The 19844-nt window shown below is 39.7% G+C and overlaps 1 long non-coding RNA gene across 2 annotated transcripts in view; it reads left to right on the forward strand.

Moving 5' to 3' along the window:
• Positions 1-6958: 6958 nt before the first annotated feature.
• Positions 6959-19844, forward strand: part of LOC117099750 — a 51417-nt gene continuing 38531 nt past the window's right edge. For both annotated transcript variants that reach the window (XR_004443988.1, XR_004443987.1), the window contains exons 1-2: positions 6959-7143; positions 18669-18846. This is a non-coding gene — a long non-coding RNA (uncharacterized LOC117099750). The remainder of the gene's footprint in view (positions 7144-18668; positions 18847-19844) is intronic.

The following is a 19844-nucleotide window of genomic DNA, read 5'->3' on the forward strand; positions in this document are numbered from 1 at the left end:
TCTGCTACAAAGGGTCAATGAATATTTAATTTAAATATCTATTACCAAGTTGCTTTTGCAAATGGTGGTAACAGTTTACATTCCCACTAGCAATATGTGAAAGAGTCCGTAATCTGGAATCCTTGCCAGTGCTGGATGGTATCATTCTTTAAATGTTTCCAAATCTATCGGATGAATAGTTGTATTGCTTTAATTTGCATTTTCTTGATTGTTACTGGTTGTCTTTTCATAAGTTTAACAGTCATCTGGTTAATTCATTTCTTTCCTACCTGTTCTATGTTCCCTTTTGTCTCCTTTCTTGCCTTCTTTTGGATGATGAGGATGATGGTTGTTATTTTTGAGACAGAGTCTCTGTTCTGTTGCCCAGGCTGGAGTGCAGTGGAATGATCTCAGCTCAGTGAAACCTTGTCTTCTCAGATTTAAGCAATTCTTGTGTCTTGGCCTCCCGAGTAGCTGGAATTACAGGCGTGTACCACCCACGCCTTGCTAATTTTTATATTTTTGGTAGAGACAGGGTTTTGCCATGTTGGCCAGGCTGGTCTTGAACTCCTGGCCTCAAGTGATCCACCCACCTCAGTCTCCCAAAGTGCTGGGATTACAGGCGTGAACCACCACGCCCAGCCTGGATTATTTTTTATTATTCTATTTTCACCTCTTTTAGTTTGCTAATCTTACATTTTGTTTTTGTACTCTTTTAGAGGTTATCCTAGAATTTAAACATAGCTCCTAGACTTTTGAAAGTCGAATGTAATGTTTCAGGTTGGGTCTCCCAGGAGACAGACTTTGAGGTGTAGTTATTGTTCAGAAGGTTTACTGGGGAAATGTTCTTGGCTTAACACCAGTGGAAAGGAAGGAAAGGAAGCAGGTTTGTTAAAGGGAGAAGTTGGGTTGTGCTGCAATTAGAATGAAAGACTAAAGCGCTCTCCAGGGAACCTTGGGAGTGGGGATGGCTTTTCAGCATTGTCTTGAGTTTGGGTGAGGGGCCAGGCTTTTATATCCACACATTAAGCAGTTATTGGATGTAGGCTGCCTTGGGAAGGAGGCATGTCACTGGGCAAGGTGGCCCTTTTCAGCTGATGGCAACTCATAAGGAGAGGTGACAGCTGAGGGAGTAAGTCCCTAAGTCTTGAAGGGGAGGTCTGACTGGCATGGGTTAGATTACACCACATGTAAAACAGTACTTTTACCTCCACCCAAGCAATTCAAAGACCTTAGAACACTTTAACTTCATTTGACTTCTGATTTGTATTACTATTGTCATTTATATTTTTTCTGTGTATATTTTAACTTCCTTGACATGATTATTATAGTTTTTACATTATATATTCTTTTATGTTTACCCACATACCTTTTCTGTGGCTCTTAATTCTTTCTGCATTTCTAAGCTCCATTTGAGATCCTTTTCATCTTCTCAAAGAACCCTCTTTAGAATTTCTTTTGGTACAGATCTACTGGCAATACATTATTTCAATGTTTCTTTATCTTAAAACATCTTTATTTCACTCTTTCTTTAGGGATATTTTCACCAGTATAGACTTCCAGGCTGGCAATTATTTCCTTTCCTCTGAAAATGACATTATATTGCCTTGATTCTTGAAGTTTATTTTCTCTGGATGTAGAATTCTTGGTTGATAGCTTTCTATTCCAGCACTTTCAGTGTTTTACCAATGTCTCTGGTATCTTAGTTTCAAGTGAGAAGTTCATGATATTTTGAATCATTGTTTAGCCGTGTGTTTTGTATTCTTTTCTCTGGTTGTTATCAAGATTTTCTCTTTATCTTTGGTATTCAGCAGTTTGAGTCTGATGATATTGATGTCATTTTATGTGTGTATGTCCTGCTCATGAATCACTGAGTTTCTTGAGTCTGTAAATTTATGTGTGTCACTAAATTTGGAAACAATTGGAAATTATTTCTTCGTTTTTTTATGTCCTATTGTCTCTTCTTCTTCTTCTTCTGGGATCCGGTGATATGTATGTTGGACATTTTGATATTGTCCCACAGGTATTCAAAGCTCATATTCTTAGCTAGAATCTGCCTTGTGGTTTTGTGCTTTGGGTGTTACCCAGAGATTTGGGCTGTTTAAACACAGAAATTGTGGTCCTTCTTTCTGACTGTATCCTTTCTGAGACTTCCCTCTCCCTTCCAGTGGCTGATTATCATGAACTCTGTCTTCTGCTTTTTTCAAGCCAGTGCAGTAGAGGTTTGCTGTTGGAGTTCTATCAGAACTACAGTGTGCAGCACTGACTTTGGCCTACACTCAGGCAAAATACTGTAAAAATGGTCAACTCACCCCGTGCTGTTCCTTTTTTTCAAGTGTCTACTTTCTTTCACAATTTACCTGTGTTTGTTCACTTTCCAATGTCATCAGGTTTTTATTGTTTTCTAATTTTGTCCAGAGTTTATAGTTGTGATATGTGGGAAATCTGGGTATGGTAGCAGCTACTTTACCATATTGGAAGTGGAAGCTCAGCTGTTCTTTTTTTCAGCAGTTTGCAAGCATCATTCCTTTGTCTTCTGGCTTTGTGAAGCATGTTCACTATGTACTGGTTTCAATCTCAAGGAAGGACTCTAAACACTGCACTAGTTTCAATTCACTTGCATGAATCTGGTAACACAAGAAATTAAGTGAAGCAACCTTTTTACTCATAGATAGGCAGCAGAGGACAATAGAAACCTAGGATTCATGATGAGCTGGTTCCCTAAGGCTCAGGAAAGCTGCCCAGGGAGGATGGAGTCTCCTATGTATTTATCCCACTTTTCACCACAGCTGAGGGTCCCTGAAAATGTGTTCCACTTTGGGTTTTATACCAGAGGAGACTGGACTCACTGTGCTAAAGTGTTGCAGGAGATCTTGTTCCAGGAGGGACTGGAACAGAGCCCAGGCTCTTCTGGCTAGTTCTTTCTTATCTCAGGCCGTTGCAATACCAGCATATTCTATAGTTATTCTAGAGAATTGTAAGGGAAAAAAGAAAGTAAGAATTGGTCACCAATGTCATCTGGGGACATGTCCAGCAAGCTTCAGTTATTTCTGTTGGGAATTCAGCTGTCAGTCTTATTGTCACTCTATTAAAGGTAATGTGTCCCTCCACCACTGTCCCATCTGCTTTTAGGATTTTCTCTTTTTCTTTGACCTTCAAAATTTTACTGTGTTTATTAAGATTTGGATTTCCCACAGCCTGGCTATTTTCTTCTGGCCTATCTTCCATATAACCATTATCTTTTTAACTGCTGCTAAGCCCCACTCTTGAATTTTTAATTGTTGTATTTTGTATTTTTGTTGTATTTTTGTGTTTTTTGTTCTATTTGTTGTATTTTTTTGTTCTAGAATTTATACTTGATCCTTTTAAAAAAGTTTACAGTTTGATATTTTCCATTTCATCATATAGTATCTTGAACAAGTTAATCTCAATTGCTTTATAATCTGTGAAACTCAAATGTCTTGATTTTGTGTTAGTCTGTTTCTATCGTCTATTCTTTTCTGTTGGTTTTTGGTTATTTGATCTCATCTCCTAGCATGCTTAGACATGCATATAAGAGCTGTAGAGCTAATTTGAAGTTCCGTATGATGTTACATTTTTCCAGAGGACCCGTTTTGTGTCTGGCATGAAGTTAACCCAGGGACAGATCACCTTGATCAGACCTGGGATTGAGATGATTTGAAGGTAGGCTTCAGATTTTGAGGTCGGATTAATTTTTGTTCAACATTATGCCTAGGTTATAGCCAGTGGGAGTCCCAACTGAAAGCATAATGTGGTTACCAGGGCACCTTCTCTTTGGTGATCTCGGAACTCCAATTTTTGTTTACCTCCCCACCTGAGACTGTCAATGCTCTGTCTAGTCTTTCAGCTGCCACTTTCTGCTCAGGCTTTCAACCTTTTAGCTATTGCTTTGAAACCTGTGAACACCAAGAGGGCAAAAGCAGTGATGAATATTGGACTCAATTCTCTGCAGTTTTCTCTCCAGGAATGTGGCTCCTCAAGTCTTCCTCAGCTTGGTAGGTCTCTGAAGCCAACAAATACATTTTAAAAAGTATCTTGTCCAGGTGTTCTAATTGTTTTCAGTGGGAAGGTGAGCATTTAACAAGCATTGCCACCATTGCCAGAAGTGGAGATCATCAGTTTTTTGGTTTTTTTTTCTCATGAAGGGGTTTAGTGTCACGAAGGGATTTTTTTTTTCTCATGAGGGATTTTTACATGAGAAAAAAAATTTGTTAATTTTCAAAGCTTATGAGAACAAAAGAGAATAAAAAGGAGAAGACACAGGATGATTGTTCCTCAGTATCCTTGGGCAATTGGTCCCAGGATCCCTGCAGATACCAAAATCTGTATGTGCTTAACTCCCCTACATAAAATGGCATAGTATTTGCATGTAGCCTATGTACAAACATCTTCCTGTTTATTTTAAATCATCTCTAGGTTATTTAGAATACCTAATATAATGTAAATGCTGTGTAAATAGCTATTATACTATATTATTTTACAGTTTGTATTTTAAACAATAATTTTTCTTGAATTTTTTTTGAGCCTTGATTGGTTGAATGCACAGATGCAGAACTCATGAATATGGAGGGCTGACTGTATACCTTCAAAGTCCATGAATTGCATCAACATTTTATTTTATGAAAATATACCTCTGCTTTATATTATTTCTCTGTCAGCAAGGTATTGCTGTTTTTATGTGATCCTTTATAGCATAGGGGAAGGCTCTAGAATCTTACTATTGTATATACAAGGGGAACAGTTCTCACTGCAGGGTTCCCATGTGGGAAGAATAAAGTAGCCATCAGGCTAACAGCTTTCCTAGCATGGACTGCCGTAACTGCGTAACTAGATCTGATCTGTCATAACAACTCAAGTCATAATGCATCTCCTACAATGGCTGAGTTGTTTACAGGATTTTAGTTTGAGGTAGCAGAGGTTGTGTTCATGGCAGAGGAAAAGGTCATATGTATTCCCAGCCCAAGTGGCCTAATTCCTTATCACCAGGCATGAGACTCAGTGATCACGGCAGAGCTACCACCTTCGCTGTGACACCCCTGTCACACCCTGTCTGCTCATCCTATCCATCCATAATCCTGGACTCCCCTGCTTTTGGCTTCATCTACCTATTTCTTCACCCTTTCATTCTCCCACCTGTTGCCTTTTGCTGCTAAACCCACATCTTCATCCCCTTAGTTCCACTGCACAGACCCATGCCTATGTTAGGGAGAGAGAAGGGAGCAGGGTCTCAAGAAAAACAGTGTGTGATAATGAGGTACACAGAGCGCTTGTGCCTGTGATATCTTCATTAGAAGGAACATAGGGGAAGACCTGGGGGCATAACAAATCTTGGGCTTCCTCACTGCAGCCTGCAGCTGACATGACAGTGATCTTGTCGATTGCATCAGCAGCCTTTAGGAAAAGTATAAAAATGTTCTCACTAGCAGATTCATAGCTTCTTCAGCTTCTCTATCCCTCCTCCTGTTTAGAGGTTAACTGTGAAAAGTTAAGAACCCTTTAGCAGGCTTTTTGGAAAATCCAGACTCTGGGATGCTCAGAACAGTTTGGTTTCTTTAACAAATAAATTGCAAGGGAAAATATTGAGGAAAATCTATAGATGGAAAAAAGACAGAAAAGAAATAAATCAGCTGAAATGTATAGGCATTATTTGGATTCTTATTGAAACAAATACACGGTTAAAGTAGTATGACATTTATTAGACAAATTAGAAATTTAAACATTAACTGGACATTTGATATTAAAGAATTGATATTAAGCTTTTAAGTGTGATAGTGATATATAGTTAGATCTTGCAAATGTGAGTCCTTTTAGAAACACATAGAATATATTGATGGATGAAATGAAATAATTTTGGGGATGGGCTTTGAAATAATAGGATTGGGGAGAGTGGGTGGGGGTCTAGGTGAAACAAAATTGTCCACGAATTGATAGTTGTAGAATCTGAATAAAGAGAACATAGGGGTTTGTTATACTATTTTGTCTACTTTTGCGTATCTTTGAAGTTTTTCATAATAAAAAAAAAATCTCTGTATTTCTGGACGACTTTGCAGAAAGAATCCCCAACAACTAATAATACAGTTCAAAACCCTGTCCATCCCATTTGCATAAGAGTCCCCAAATGAGGTCTCTAGCATAAAGAAGCTTCCAGGTCTAAAGAGCATAACACATATTGTGGGGTGGATCTTCAATTTTGCAGAAAATGTGTGTTGGCCTGGAGCCTATTCTCTTTTAGGTTTAGTGCTTGCAAGAGATCATCCAGATTATTCTATTTGTGTGTGTGTGTGTGTGTGTGTGTGTCTAATACCTACTTTAGTGCCTTTGAAATGTGGTTTCACCACATGCTACAAGATTATCCCCCTTGTTTATAGAAGAGTCCTGGTCCTGAATATTCCAGACAGAGCATCATGGATGAAATGGAGTTTCATAGGATTTGTATTCACATAGATAATATTAGCTGAATCCATACTTGGTGTCAGGTGTTAAACTTAGTATTTTACATGCAGTATTTCCCTGAAATGTTCACAATTACTCTATAGAGAATTATACTTTTTTCTTTGAGAAAAGAAAATGGAAGCTTAGAGAGTTGACATAACTTCTCCAAGGTCACAAAAATAGAAATTAAGATACAGAACCAGCTGGGGCTTGAAATCTAGGTTGCTTGACCCCTAAGGCTGAACTCTGCCATGAATTTTATGGTACTTCAGTTTATTGCAGATTAAATTAACTGATCCTGGGAAACATAGGCAAAGGTTAATATAAAAACAAACGAAAAGCCAAATGCCAAAGCTCTAAAGACATCTTCAGGTTTGCTAGAATTTAAAGGTATCTTATGGGGATGGGCCAAATGAAGTGGTTGCCATTCTGGGAGTGACCTTCCATAAAGCTTTCTGGAATCTGCTTCAGAGGACTTCACAACTGCATGTGATACAAATATTTTCTTCTCTTTCTTGACCATTGAAGGCACAGGACAGATGGACTTTCCTGAGCCACAGGAGTTTGCAACCCTGGTGATGACCTGAGACCTTGTTTTCCACAGGTGCTGTTACACTGCTATTGGAAGAACACCAGGAGAGGCTCAGCTTCTTGACAGACTGTCAGCGTAAGGCTTTCTCCTGGGCATGAGAGCATGAGACAGTGGCCAAGGTGAGTTTAGGAGGGAAATAGAGCAGCCTTTTGTGAAGGGCTCCAGTGTCTCCTAGGTTAGCTTCATTTTCCAGATGGTTGGGGACACATAAAGCCTGGGAAAGACAAATTGCCCTCCATGGTGGAGGTGGGAGGAATTTTGTAATGCAAATAAAGCCGCAAGATGGAGAATAATTTAAATACATCCCATCCTAGAAAATTCTCTAAGGCTTATTTCACAGTGCTCCAAGTATGCTCATTATTTTTGAATTATTTCCAAGGGACCTGGTAGAAGACTAAAAGAAGCCTGTAATTATGTGACTGTTGCCGTAGGATGTTGGTTTGTCTATGAACTTGCAGTCTTGGATAGTGATACCATTGAGAGGAACTCTAAAACTGGAGCTGGCCAAGGTCAAAATCACTTGGAAATATGCACCATGCTGGAGTGGCTGCAGAATAGACTTCAGAAGGAGATATCCATTCCAAAGACCTAGTATGTGAAATACCTGCCATAAAGTATATCAGCTGTTTGTTGCTGTCTTGAGGTCACTGGACTAGAGTCAAGCACCAGGGGTAAAGAGAAGGTCATTTTCTAAGAAATGCTCAGATCACTATGGGGAGCAACACTCATCAGCAAATGAAATTCTGTTGCCCCATAAACTATTTGTTGGCAGAGGCTCTTCCTCCAAGGGGTGGAACTAGAGACTCAGAACTAATACTCACTCTCCTCCCTACTCTTGGTATCCAGCTGTTTGGCAGGGCACCTGTTCACAGGAACCCCAATGATTTCTCTAGAGAGCAAACTTTAGGAGGGCAATGGGATTTGCTCTTTTTTTTTTCCCACCAGAGAGAGGGAGATGAAAAATCTCCTAGGGATTCTTTCAGGATTGTTAAGGTGAAAGGTTGAAGCACTGCCTTTACAAGATGGTACTCTCTACAAAATAATTCTGTTATTAACAGTGATTCTGGGTGCTTCTTGGTTCTCTGACTCCTCCTTTAATGTGTTTACTCAGAGGAGAATTCAGAGAGTATATTTCTTCCTTCTTGCCACCTTTTAGTTTTAGTTCAATTGCTTATTTTGCCCAATGACTGGTACCACAGAAGAAGAGTTATTTATTTATTTATTTATTTATTTATATTAAGATCTTTAAAAAATTTATTATTATACTTTAAGTTCTAGGGTACATGTGCACAACATGCAGGTTTGTTACATATGTGTACATGTGCCATGTTGGTGTGCTGCATCCATTAACTTGTCATTTACATTAGGTATATCTCCTAATGCTATCCCTTCCCCTTCCCCCACTCCATGATAACAAGCCCTGGTGTGTGGTATTCCCCACCGTGTGTCCAAGTGTTCTCGGGTTTCAGTTCCCACTTGAGTGAGAACATGCGGTGTTTGGTTTTCTGTCCTTGCAGTAGTTTGCTCAGAATGATGATTTCCAGCTTCATTCATGTCCCTGCAAAGGACATTAACTCATCCTTTTTTATGGCTGCATAGTATTCCTTGTGCATATGTGCCACATTTTCTTAATCCAGTCTGTCATTGATAGACATTTGGGTTGGTTCCAAGTCTTTGCTATTGTGAATAGTGCTGCAATAAACATACGTGTGCATGTGTCTTTATAGCAGCATGATTTATAATCCTTTGGGTAGATGCCCAGTAATGGGATGGCTGGGTCAAATGGTATTTCTAGTTCTAGATCCTTGAGGAATTGCCACACCGTATTCCACAATGGTTGAACTAGTTTACAGTCCCACCAACAGTGTAAAAGTGTTCCTATTTCTCCACATCCTCTCCAGCACCTGTTGTTTCCTGACTTTTTAATGATTGCCATTCTAACTGATGTGAGATGGTATCTCATTGTGGCTTTGATTTGCAGAAGAATACAGTTTTAATGAAAACAGAGCTTTTAAGAGAAGTTGTGAATTTGTCTGTTCGTGTGGACTACCCCATAACTCTGCCTGGGTCTCTTGAACTCATATGCAAATAATTTATCGAGACAGTGCTCTCAGGAGAACAGGTAAGGAAGTGGAAGAACCAGGACAGGGAACAGGAAGAAGCCATTCACATTGCTTTGGCTGTATAACAAATTACCCGTAAAACTTAATGGCTTAAAACTATGGCATCACTTACTTTGCCTGCAAATCTGCAATTTGGGCAGAAATCCATGTGTACAGCTTGTTTCTGCTCTCGTTGGCATCAGCTGGAGCAGCTCAAGGACTAGGGGTGGGATTGTATAAGAGACTCATGCACTCTTATGTCTGGTGGTGGAGTCTGGCTGTAGGGTGATGCCTCAGCTGGGGCTGTCAGCTGGAACATCTGAATGTGGCCTCTCCACAGAACATAATATTGAGAGAAAACAAACGTGGTAAAATGATACCATTTTCAATATGATACTGCGTATAGAAATTTAATAAACAGCCCACTGTTATTTATTTATAAATCCATGTATAAGTAGTAAAAGTATGAAACTATGACTAGATACACAATAACCTCAAAATAATTATATCTGGGTGATATGGTTTGGGTATGTCCCCACCCAAATCTCATCTTGAATTGTAACTCCCACAATTTCCACGTGTTGTGGGAGAAACCCAATGGGAGGTGATTGAATTATGGGGGTGGGACTTTCCCGTATCATTCTCATGAGATTGAATATGTCTCACGAGATCTGATGGTTTTATAAAGGGGAATTCCCCTGAATAAGCTCCCTTCTCTTGTCTGCCATCATGTGAGATGTGCCTTTCACCTTCTGCCATGATTGTGAGGCCTCTCCAGCCATGTGGAGCTATAAGTCCAATAAACCTCTTTCTTTTGTGAATTGCCCAGCCGTGGGTATGTCTTTATCAGCAGCATGAAAACAAATACACTGGAGAATTATAGAGGCTTGAACTTCATCTGTGATATTTTATGTGTCTAAGAAAGATCAGAATCAAATATGATAAACTATTAACATCTGTTATGTGTGGATGAAGACTCTTTCTACATACTATTTTTTTCTTTTTAAAATATTTTTTAATATACAGACAGGGTCTTCCTTTGTTACTCAGGCTGGTTTTGAACTCCTGAGCTCAAGCGATCCTCCTGCCTCTGCCTCCCAAAATGCTGGGATTACAGGTTTGAGCCACCATGCTTGGATCAAATTTTTCTTCTTATAAAGGAAAAATTGGGGGAAATAAGCACATCTTTTCAATTAGGGATGTTTACATTTGTACTACCTAAAAAAAGGCAGTAGTGTTGACGTAAAAACAAAACAATGTAGAATGAATTAAAAAATATGAAATAATGGAGTGTAAGGAAGTTAGAAATGAGTTGGAGGTTAGAAATTTGTAATGAAGTTATGCAGGGTGGTGCACAGATACTACAAAATAAAACTTTTCTCGGATACGGAGGGAAATAAGATAAAGATTAAAACGATATGGGGTAGGGTAGAGATGGAGGCCAGAGGAATGAGAAGAGGGAACATGACCATTGGTGCTGTTGAGGAAGAGCTCACGCTCCATGTTGCACAAAAGGGGCCATCAGAGATGTAATAAGCAGAAAGTTTCTTGAGGCAAAGGAAGTCTTGAATGTAGATGGAAAGGACTCACAGAGGTCCTGATATGGTCCAAGAAAAGAGGTCTACCCTTAGACTCCTCCTGTGTCTTTTGAATTATGAGGCTAAAGAAAGCTCTTTAAGCATCTGGGTTCAAAATTAGTCTACAAAGGAACAAAAATCAGGCTGGCTTCAGAGTTCCCCCTAGAGAACTAAAGAAGCTGATGCCCACCTACAGAGTTTTGAAGGTTAAGAATTGGGGATGTCACAACCCAAGAATTGCGTTAATTTGTGAAGACAATATTAAAAATTCTGCAATATGCCAAGCTGTACACAACTGGAAAAATTACTCAAAGTTTTACTCCAGCCAGTTGAAGGATTAAGGACTTGGAAATCATTATGTAAAAAGATTTACAAACAGCTTTTTATTCTGTTTCGATTCTATAATAAAAAATCTAATTATATTAGGTATTTTCAAATGGATTTATAACCCAGGGGCAAAAAAAGCTAGGGTCTATAACCCTTCCATTAGTTGTTGTTGTTGGTTTTTGCTATTTTCCATTAGTTGTTATTGTTGGGTTTTGCTATTTTTTCAGAATCAGGAAATACTTTTTTTTGGGTAATATTCCTTACCTCATGGGTCAGATGGAATCACCTTCTACTTAAAACAATACAACCTACTTCTTTTCTAGTACAAAAAAAGGGCCTGCAATATTTAAATGACAGGGCATTGTGTTTGCAGAATTACTAAACGCAGAAAGTATTTTTTTATCCCTCCATTGAAACTGATTTTTATTCAGCAATACAAAAAAATTGCATTGACAAAGAACTTGAGTAATAATTTTATGCTTCTTAGAACTCATTTTGAATGACCTGAGTATACAGGGTTTTTTGTAATTATGAAAAATGAATAACCTACCAGTGGCAGATATAATCTGTGATTAAAACCTCTTTATAACATCTTCCAACTAGGAATTGTGAATGACTCTTCTTGGGTTAATTGTACTTAAAATCAGAATATGTAATATAATCTTAACCATGTTAAATTATGCATAGAAAAAAAGTTTAAAGAAATAAAATAGTAAATGAGGATATCTGAGTCATGAGATTCTGGGTGATTTTAATTTCTTTGTGTATTTGTATATTTATAATAAACTGTATATTTCTTGTCACAAAAATAAATGCTATTATGAAAATCAGCATGTACAATTTTACCTATGCCATATGATAAAATTACGTGAATGTTACACATGAGGAGAAGATTGAGGGGGTAAACTGTTGTGTTAAATGAACAAGACAAGTCTTTGGATGTTAGAGCTACAAATGATTTATTTTCCTTTTTTTTTTTTAAGACTATATGTGTGGCAAGACTATATATTTCTTTCCAATTGAAAAAGTTCTTTATTTTACAAATATACTGAAATAAAATATATTTTATCCAACATAGCAATGCTAAATGGGCATATATAGGAAAGGTATACCATATTTTCTATTTGTAACTCTTTAAAACTCCAGCCGGGCACGGTGGGTCACGCCTGTAATCCCAGCACTTTGGGAGACTGAGGCGGGTGGATTGCCTGCGGTCAGGAGTTGGAGACCAGCCTGGCCAACATAGTGAAACCCCGTCTCTACTAAAAATACAAAAATTAGCTGGGCGTGGTGGCAGGCACCTGTAATCTCAGCTACTAGGGAAGCTGAGGCAGGAGAATTGCTTGAGCCCGGGAGGCAGAGGTTGCAGTGAGCCAAGATTGTGCCATTGCACTCCAGCCTGGGCGACAACAGCAAAACTCCGTCTAAAAAAACCGAAAAACTGTAGCCCTCTCCTCTTGCCAATAAGTTGCTTTTAAAATCAATGGCAGGCCGGGCGCGGTGGCTCAAGCCTGTAATCCCAGCACTTTGGGAGGCCGAGACGGGCGGATCACGAGGTCAGAAGATCGAGACCATCCTGGCTAACACGGTGAAACCCCGTCTCTACTAAAAACTACAAAAAACTAGCCGGGCGAGGTGGCGGGCGCCTGTAGTCCCAGCTACTCGGGAGGCTGAGGCAGGAGAATGGCGTAGACCCGGGAGGCGGAGCTTGCAGTGAGCTGAGATCCGGCCACTGCACTCCAGCCTGGGCAACAGAGCGAGACTCCGTCTCAAAAAAAATAAAAAAAATAAAAAAAATAAAATAAAATCAATGGCAGTCCAAACAGTGGGCTAATACAATAATTTTAACACAAATAATTATAATAAAGATAACATAATATAAATAAAATAATAAAGCTCATTTTAGTAAACATTATTATTTTAAGTGAAATAACTACAATGAAGTTAGTACTTTTAAATACAAGTATTACAATGAAACAGAAGATCTGAATTTTGGACTTGAAATTCTAAACTACAGGGTTTTAGAGAAGAAAAGACTTCTGAGTTGAGATTGTATTTAACTTCCTTATTTGATGGATAAGGAAACTGAGTGGGGAGAGGCGAAATGAGTAGCTCTGAGTTTCACATTAATTTGCACTTGAACTCAGTTCCAGATTCCCTGCACAGTAATTTCTCTTCCCATAACCATGCTCCTAGTGAGGACTGCCTTTGAGTGTGGATGCAGAGGAGAGTGACATATGCAAAGGTGAACAGAGACTGTTCACCTGCCCATCTTCCTATGCAAAATAAAATGGGGAGTATTTTTGTGTTTGCAATTATGCGAGGCACCATTTGATTCTCATGTCATAGCTCCATGGCTAAAGCTGCTTGGTGACCATCTTGAAAGGAGGCAGAAAGTCTCCAATGCTGTCCTTGCTCAGATTATCACTACAGAATTTCACTGGAGGAAAATCTATGAACATTCTGCTGAAAGTTAAGGAGCTTCCAGTATTAAACTATCAACATGTATTTAGTTTTTCTTAACTACTTTCTAGATAAAAATCAGTGCAAAATTTACTTCAAAAGATATTTCAGGTTTTATGGAACCCACTAGACTTGCAAAATGATTTTTAAAAATTGACCAAAGAACCTATCTCTGGATTCTAGAGTCTGGAAGACAAGAAAGAGAAGAGTGATGAAGAAAATGATCTTACGGGCCTGGCAGTGGTGGCCTGGTGCTAATAATGATTTCATTTGCAGTGGGCAGGCGTCCAAGGGTATTCTGGGCAAGTCTTATTTCCCAATGCAATGTATTCTAGTCTTATGAGAGCACTGTAGCAATTTTTTTTGAGATACATTTGAGATTGGACTCTGGCACAAAGTTTTTCTCAATATGAAGCAACGTAGTGACATATTAGCTGGAATTTGAGGCTCTCCTTTGATGCAGAAGTGATCAGATTTACCGTTTCCACTAGATGGCATTAGAAACTTCCGAAGCCATGAACTAATTACTAGTCACCTTTGTTAGGCTGTAAATTACACCTGCAGGTTTTAAGAGGTAATTGGCAATCGACTGTCTGGTGTGTTTTAACTTTGATGCCAGGTACATGGTTAAGACATTGGTATCAGATCTCACCCTTGACATAAATAGCTTCTGGGATTATCAGAATGTCATTCCACATCTCATGTTCCAAGCAAGAGTTTTGAAAGCAACATATACCCTCCCTCACTGTAAATCAAAACCAAGTAATACCAGCTCCTCTTATCCTAGCTAGGCAATCAGTTTAGGGCAAATTTATTAGGTAGAAAGGGTAAACGAAAATTTGTTTTCCCAGCATGCAGAGAATTTTTTTTGTTGGTGTCTTTTGCCATATTTCAAACATGAGGGAGCAAAAACAACAACAGAATCTGAAGATTTATCAGCTTCTCTTAGTGGTGGTTTTAAGAAAACTGGGTAGGTTTTTAAATTATACATGAAAACGTCCGGGATCTAGAATGGATACACGTCCCAGTGTTTCTGAAAAGTCTTCGCCCCTTCAGCTGCTGTGTGTAGCTAAACCAGGAAACGGTAGGTTCGGTGTGTGCATGTGCGAATCTTTTTCTTTTCTCAGTGGTGTGTTTCCACGCCTGCTGCTGTCGCCACTACCACCATTGCCTGCTCCCTAGCCTGGCTTTCATCATTTCTTCCTGTTGATTGGTGTCACCTCACATGCTTAGAATGTCTGCCTGTCTGTTCAGAGTGTGAACACATTCCTCAGAATGCTGATCTGTTCGTTTCACACCAGTGTCAAAATGACTTATTAAATTCGGCACCTCCTGATATTCAGTGGCTGATGTGTTGCTGTCCAAACAGTAAATGACAATAAGCATATGCAGCTGGTGGGCCTAGCAAACTCATTTAATTTGATAAAAATGTCACTGCAACATGCTTTAAATCGCTGTCCTTTTCATCATTGCTAATTGCTAGCTATAGACCTTTTTTCCTATGCTTAATACAAGTGTTAGAATACTACTCCTTCCAGCCTGATTAAGAATTAAAAAAAAATGTAGAATTCCTTTTCAGTGGCAGCATTATTTCATCAAGAGATGGATTTTGCTCTTAATTAGCCAACATGCCACTAGGGAAGCTTCAGAGTCATGGGTGTGAAACAGCCTCAAGCAGGAGATCAATCTAAAGGAAAAAAATGGTGGCTGGGGAATAATTGGCAGCTCCAGTGAACGTGGGCTGGTTATAACAGTGACAATATGTTCCAGTGGAATATCACAAACCTCTCTCTCCTATTTCCAACTTGGCACATTTCAAGCTCAACAAAAGCTGAACAATATATCCCATGGTTATTTATCTATTGTTTTATATTTTTTTCTTGCTGCTTCACTGAGGTTTTTTCATGTGTTGGCCTGACAATCTGGACATTTCTCCGGAAAGGATTAGGGGATTAAGAAGGAATACAAATTCAAAAAATAATAATCCTTCAGTAGCTTAGTGCCTAAAAACAGATCTGGAACTGATCCATACACCAGAATCAGGCAAACCTGCGTTAATTTGCTAAACCCAAAGTTGATTTAACACCCCCACCACCCGCCACCCACATACCCATACATTGAACTCAAACTTTTTAAAAGGATGTGCACCAGATTGAACAGGGACTGTTTTATTATACAGGCAAAATGGAAAAAAATTGCAACATAATCCCCCTCCCCCCCAAGCGAACTGATACTTAAGTTGGTTAAAACCTACATTTTTTTTCTTTTAAAATAAGCTTTGTGGGTGGAGTCTGACTTCTGGAGCAGGTAAGCTCATAGCCACACAGGCCATCAGCCTCTCTGCCCACCTATTTGCACCTCCTCCCAGCAGGAGGCTTTATCTGGGATTTGACTTATGCAAAATGGAATGAACAAAGGAGAGGAAATTTGCCTCTCCTCCTGATATTCTTGTATTTCAGAGCTTGATAGCCTTTGCTAGAAATGGAGCATGGATTCTGGATTAATGTCTACTTTATTTATGTGGTTGAATGTATATTTTTCAAGTTGCTCATTGAGGAAAACATAATCATTTTGGTGCAGATTCCAAGTGATGTCCCCAGTCATCTTCTGTAGTCTTCCTGCTGTGATTGGCCCATCTAAATAAAACAGTTAACCTAATTTTAAATACGATTTTGCTTTGACTCCCAGTCTATATCTAAAGTAAGGAGGGACATTTTGAGCACTAGACAATCGCAGACTGCCAGAGGTCGTTTCATTTTCTCCTGCTTGTGTGCTAGTGATACCTTTACCTCTGGTGTATAAAAAAGAAATGTCTTTGTGGTATTTCCAGGAAGGCCCATGGAAGCTCTTTTTGCTTAAATTGAGCAATGCTACAGAGTTCATCAAAATGAAGAGGGCAATGGGAAGTCTGGGTCCTGGCTCTGAACTCTTCCGGATCAACATGTCTCCACCTGGGCAGTTCCAAGTGAGAAGAACCAAAAGTTCTGTGCCTTGGTCAACATGGGGGCGGGGTAGAGGTACCATCAATCATATTAGTGCTCCCAGTAACTGGCTTGGGGTGTTGATGAGAGTGTGTGTCCCATGCCTGGCAGGTACATAGTGGATGGCTCACCAAGAGGCCCTCTGATTGACATACTGGGACAGAGGGGACCCCCCAGGCTTTCCTCCCCCCTGGGGCTCCCCCAGTCTCAGCTGCAACTCCATTTTTCATATCTTGCTTTACAAGGTCCATTTCAAGTAGGTTTTTAGCCCAGCTAAGTAAGGTAGCATATTTACATCATCCTGAACCCAGGGGTTCTCCAAGTTTTGGCCTCATTGTAACCCCAGCTCTCATTTATTGACTGCAGAGACTTTTCTAGAATTACTATATTTATTCCTGAAACAAGCTAGATGATGTTTTTACTGACCACATAAAAGTTTTCTTCTCTCTTGCATAAGCAATATATACATATATATAAATATATTCTCTTCACTTGCCCTGGCCTAGTTTAAACCTGCTTCCAGAAGAGTCCACCCTTGTGCCTTGGCCTGTGTGCCTCAGTCTACAGTTTTGTGTACCCTTACACATACAGCCAGGGGCCTGTAGAAATCATCCGGAGTTGTCAGGGTGGGTTCTTTTTCCAAATGTGAATGGTATTACCCAGTGTGTGTCATTCCATGGCTTGCTCTTTTAACTACATGCTGTGTCTGGGAGCTGGCCATGTTGTTCTATGGAGAGATGGTCATTCCTCTGAAGAACTGCATGGGCTTCCATAAAATAAAAAGAGCAGAGTTTGCTTAGCACTTTCTCTTCATTTCAGAGACGATAACACAGGGGCCGGGAAGGTTAAGTGACTGATCCAAGGTGTTCTAGCTACTAAGCATTAGAGCATGGGTGAGAGCCCAGGCTGGGCTGACTTTCCTGCATGCCTGGCTCCCCCCATATCATCAGGTTTCCTTGCCATACTGCCTTCTTTCTCCTCTCTGCACTATTTTCTCACCTGCTTTACTCTTGAAGCTACATTGGGCTTGAGGTTCACGTTTCTGCCATGAGTGTCCTAATTCCTGGGGCCAGATCTATACTGATCTAGAAAGTACTTGAGGATGAACATTTTGAGCAACATTTTACATACAGGCAGGGGTTGTCTTTCAGCATTTTAAATATTTTATTTCATTTTGCTAACCAGGTAGTTTAAACGCTTGTGCTGTTGTAACCTTACAAATCTTTTAAAGATTTTTTCCCCAGCAGGGTCTACTTCCTATATTTAACAGGAAAGCATATAGGAAGGATGTGGGAAGCAATTGCTTGGGGGAAATGTTGCCCTCACAAACATGAATATGGCAGTCACAGTGGTTCCTAAACAAAGGTTTATGGTGGTATCGTGGGTCAACAGGAATTTCTGTTTGTGAAATGGCTGCAACATCAGAATGGGAGGATAGGCTGAGTAACTCAGCTACTTTCTAAATGAAAGAGCTTTTATCCTCCCCAAAACCTTTCACAGTATTTGAGACTCAGTGGCTAGTTCTAAAGAGGACCCGTTCTTGAAAATGGTCCATTTAGCAGCAGTTTGAGAAGTCATCAGCGAGTACTCATGGATGGACTATCTCAGAAAAAAAGACTATTGTTAAAAAAGCCCTGTTTGTAAATTCTGTTTACCCATGGAATGAACTCATTTTTGCATCTCAGTACCAAGATTTGGAACTTCACATAGATGTATTTGAACATAAAATTTTAAAGCCATTGTTGCCCCAGCTATGTGCTATAGACCCCCCCACCGACCACCTGGTTAGTTTTCTGAGAGTTTCTGCGGGAAAGGTTTACAATGGCTGGTTCCTGGTTTGATGTCATATCGATAAATTATGGTGCTTTAAACAGATGTGATCTCACAGCATAGAATTCTTCAGGGTAAAGCTCGTGAAAAGGTTTTTTCCCCCTCTTGGTTTCACTGTAGTTTTGTTGTTTGGAGGTTTTATGTTGTTCATTTAGTTCCCTGGCTATTGGGGTTTTATAGTCGTATTTCCTTTGTTTAATATAATTTCTTTTTCTCTTTTAGCTGTTTTTGTTAGGGTGCCCAGAGGCTTCAGTTATGAGTGGCTGTAAAGTAAAATATATTATGATTATTACAATGATAAAGTATACGCTTTTAAGAGTCTGCTTATATTGACCCATATATTCTCTTTTTTCCTCTCTCCAAGATACATACAGAGGCACATTGGAAATGCAGTAGAAAATGGCTGCAGATTTAAAACCAGAAGTTAAGAAGAGTGAACTTGAATGTATAGCAAGAGAGCTTCAGGCTGGACTGGCTTCCAGCAGAAGTGGGACTGGAAACCTTGGATTCTGTTGCCTCTTCTCTGTGATGTGGGAAAACATGTCAGTATCTGAACTTGAACTTGGTAATTACTGCTAATTTCCCAACCTTTTTCAAGCCACGTAACTCCCCTGGGGCTTAGTTTTCTCATCTGGGAATTGAGAGATGGTATGTTTTTCATCACGAGGTTGCTATAAAGAGATAATGTGTGTGGAAGCACCAAGCATGGTCCCTGGCATACAGTAGGTGCTCAATAAATATGAACTGGAGTACACATGCACTCTGCTCCCTCCTGCCCCCTCATAGTGCCTGGTCTGGCTCTGGGCTCCCTGGGATATGGTAGGTTACCAAAGCGGGCACTAAGGCATGTCTACCTGTGGTACCTTATTACCTAGGTTTCCCATGCTACCTGCTTCATTCTAGTCACAGATTTCAGGCTCCATTTGAACAGAACCTCACTTCTGCTAGCTGTCATGCTCAAGAAGGGACTGATGACCACTCAAGCATGATATGATAGTGATTTATGAATGTCATTCCTCCAGACAGCATTTGGATTATTATAGGTTTTGCTTTTATTTTATTTGGCACTAAAAAGGCATTGAGAGCCAAAGGGAAGTCTCTTTAATGGTGGGATTTAGGCGCTATAGCACATTTCTTTATGGAAGGGGAGAAAGATTTTCATCCTGAAACCCTCTGTGTCATACCCCATAGGTCGATGCTGAGTCTCTCTACTCATACTGATCTCTTTTTGCACTGGGTTGAAATAGTGTCCTCCCCAAATTCATGCTGGAACCTGTAAATGTGACCTTATTTGGAAATAGGACTACTGCAGATATAATCAAGTTAAGATGAGATCATATTGGATTAGGGTGAACCTTAACTTCAATATGACTGATATCCTTATAAGAAGAAGGACATTAGGCCACAGACATAGGCTTAGAAGGAATCAGGCTATTTGGAGACAGCAGCAGCACTAGGAGTGAAGCATCTATAAGCCAAGGAATGACAAAGTTTGCTGGCAACCACTAGAAGCTGGAGGAAGCAAGGGAGGATTATCTCC

Source organism: Trachypithecus francoisi, unplaced genomic scaffold (genome assembly GCF_009764315.1).
Source record: "Trachypithecus francoisi isolate TF-2019V2 unplaced genomic scaffold, Tfra_2.0 Lachesis_group17, whole genome shotgun sequence".
Classification (NCBI taxonomy): domain Eukaryota; kingdom Metazoa; phylum Chordata; class Mammalia; order Primates; family Cercopithecidae; genus Trachypithecus; species Trachypithecus francoisi.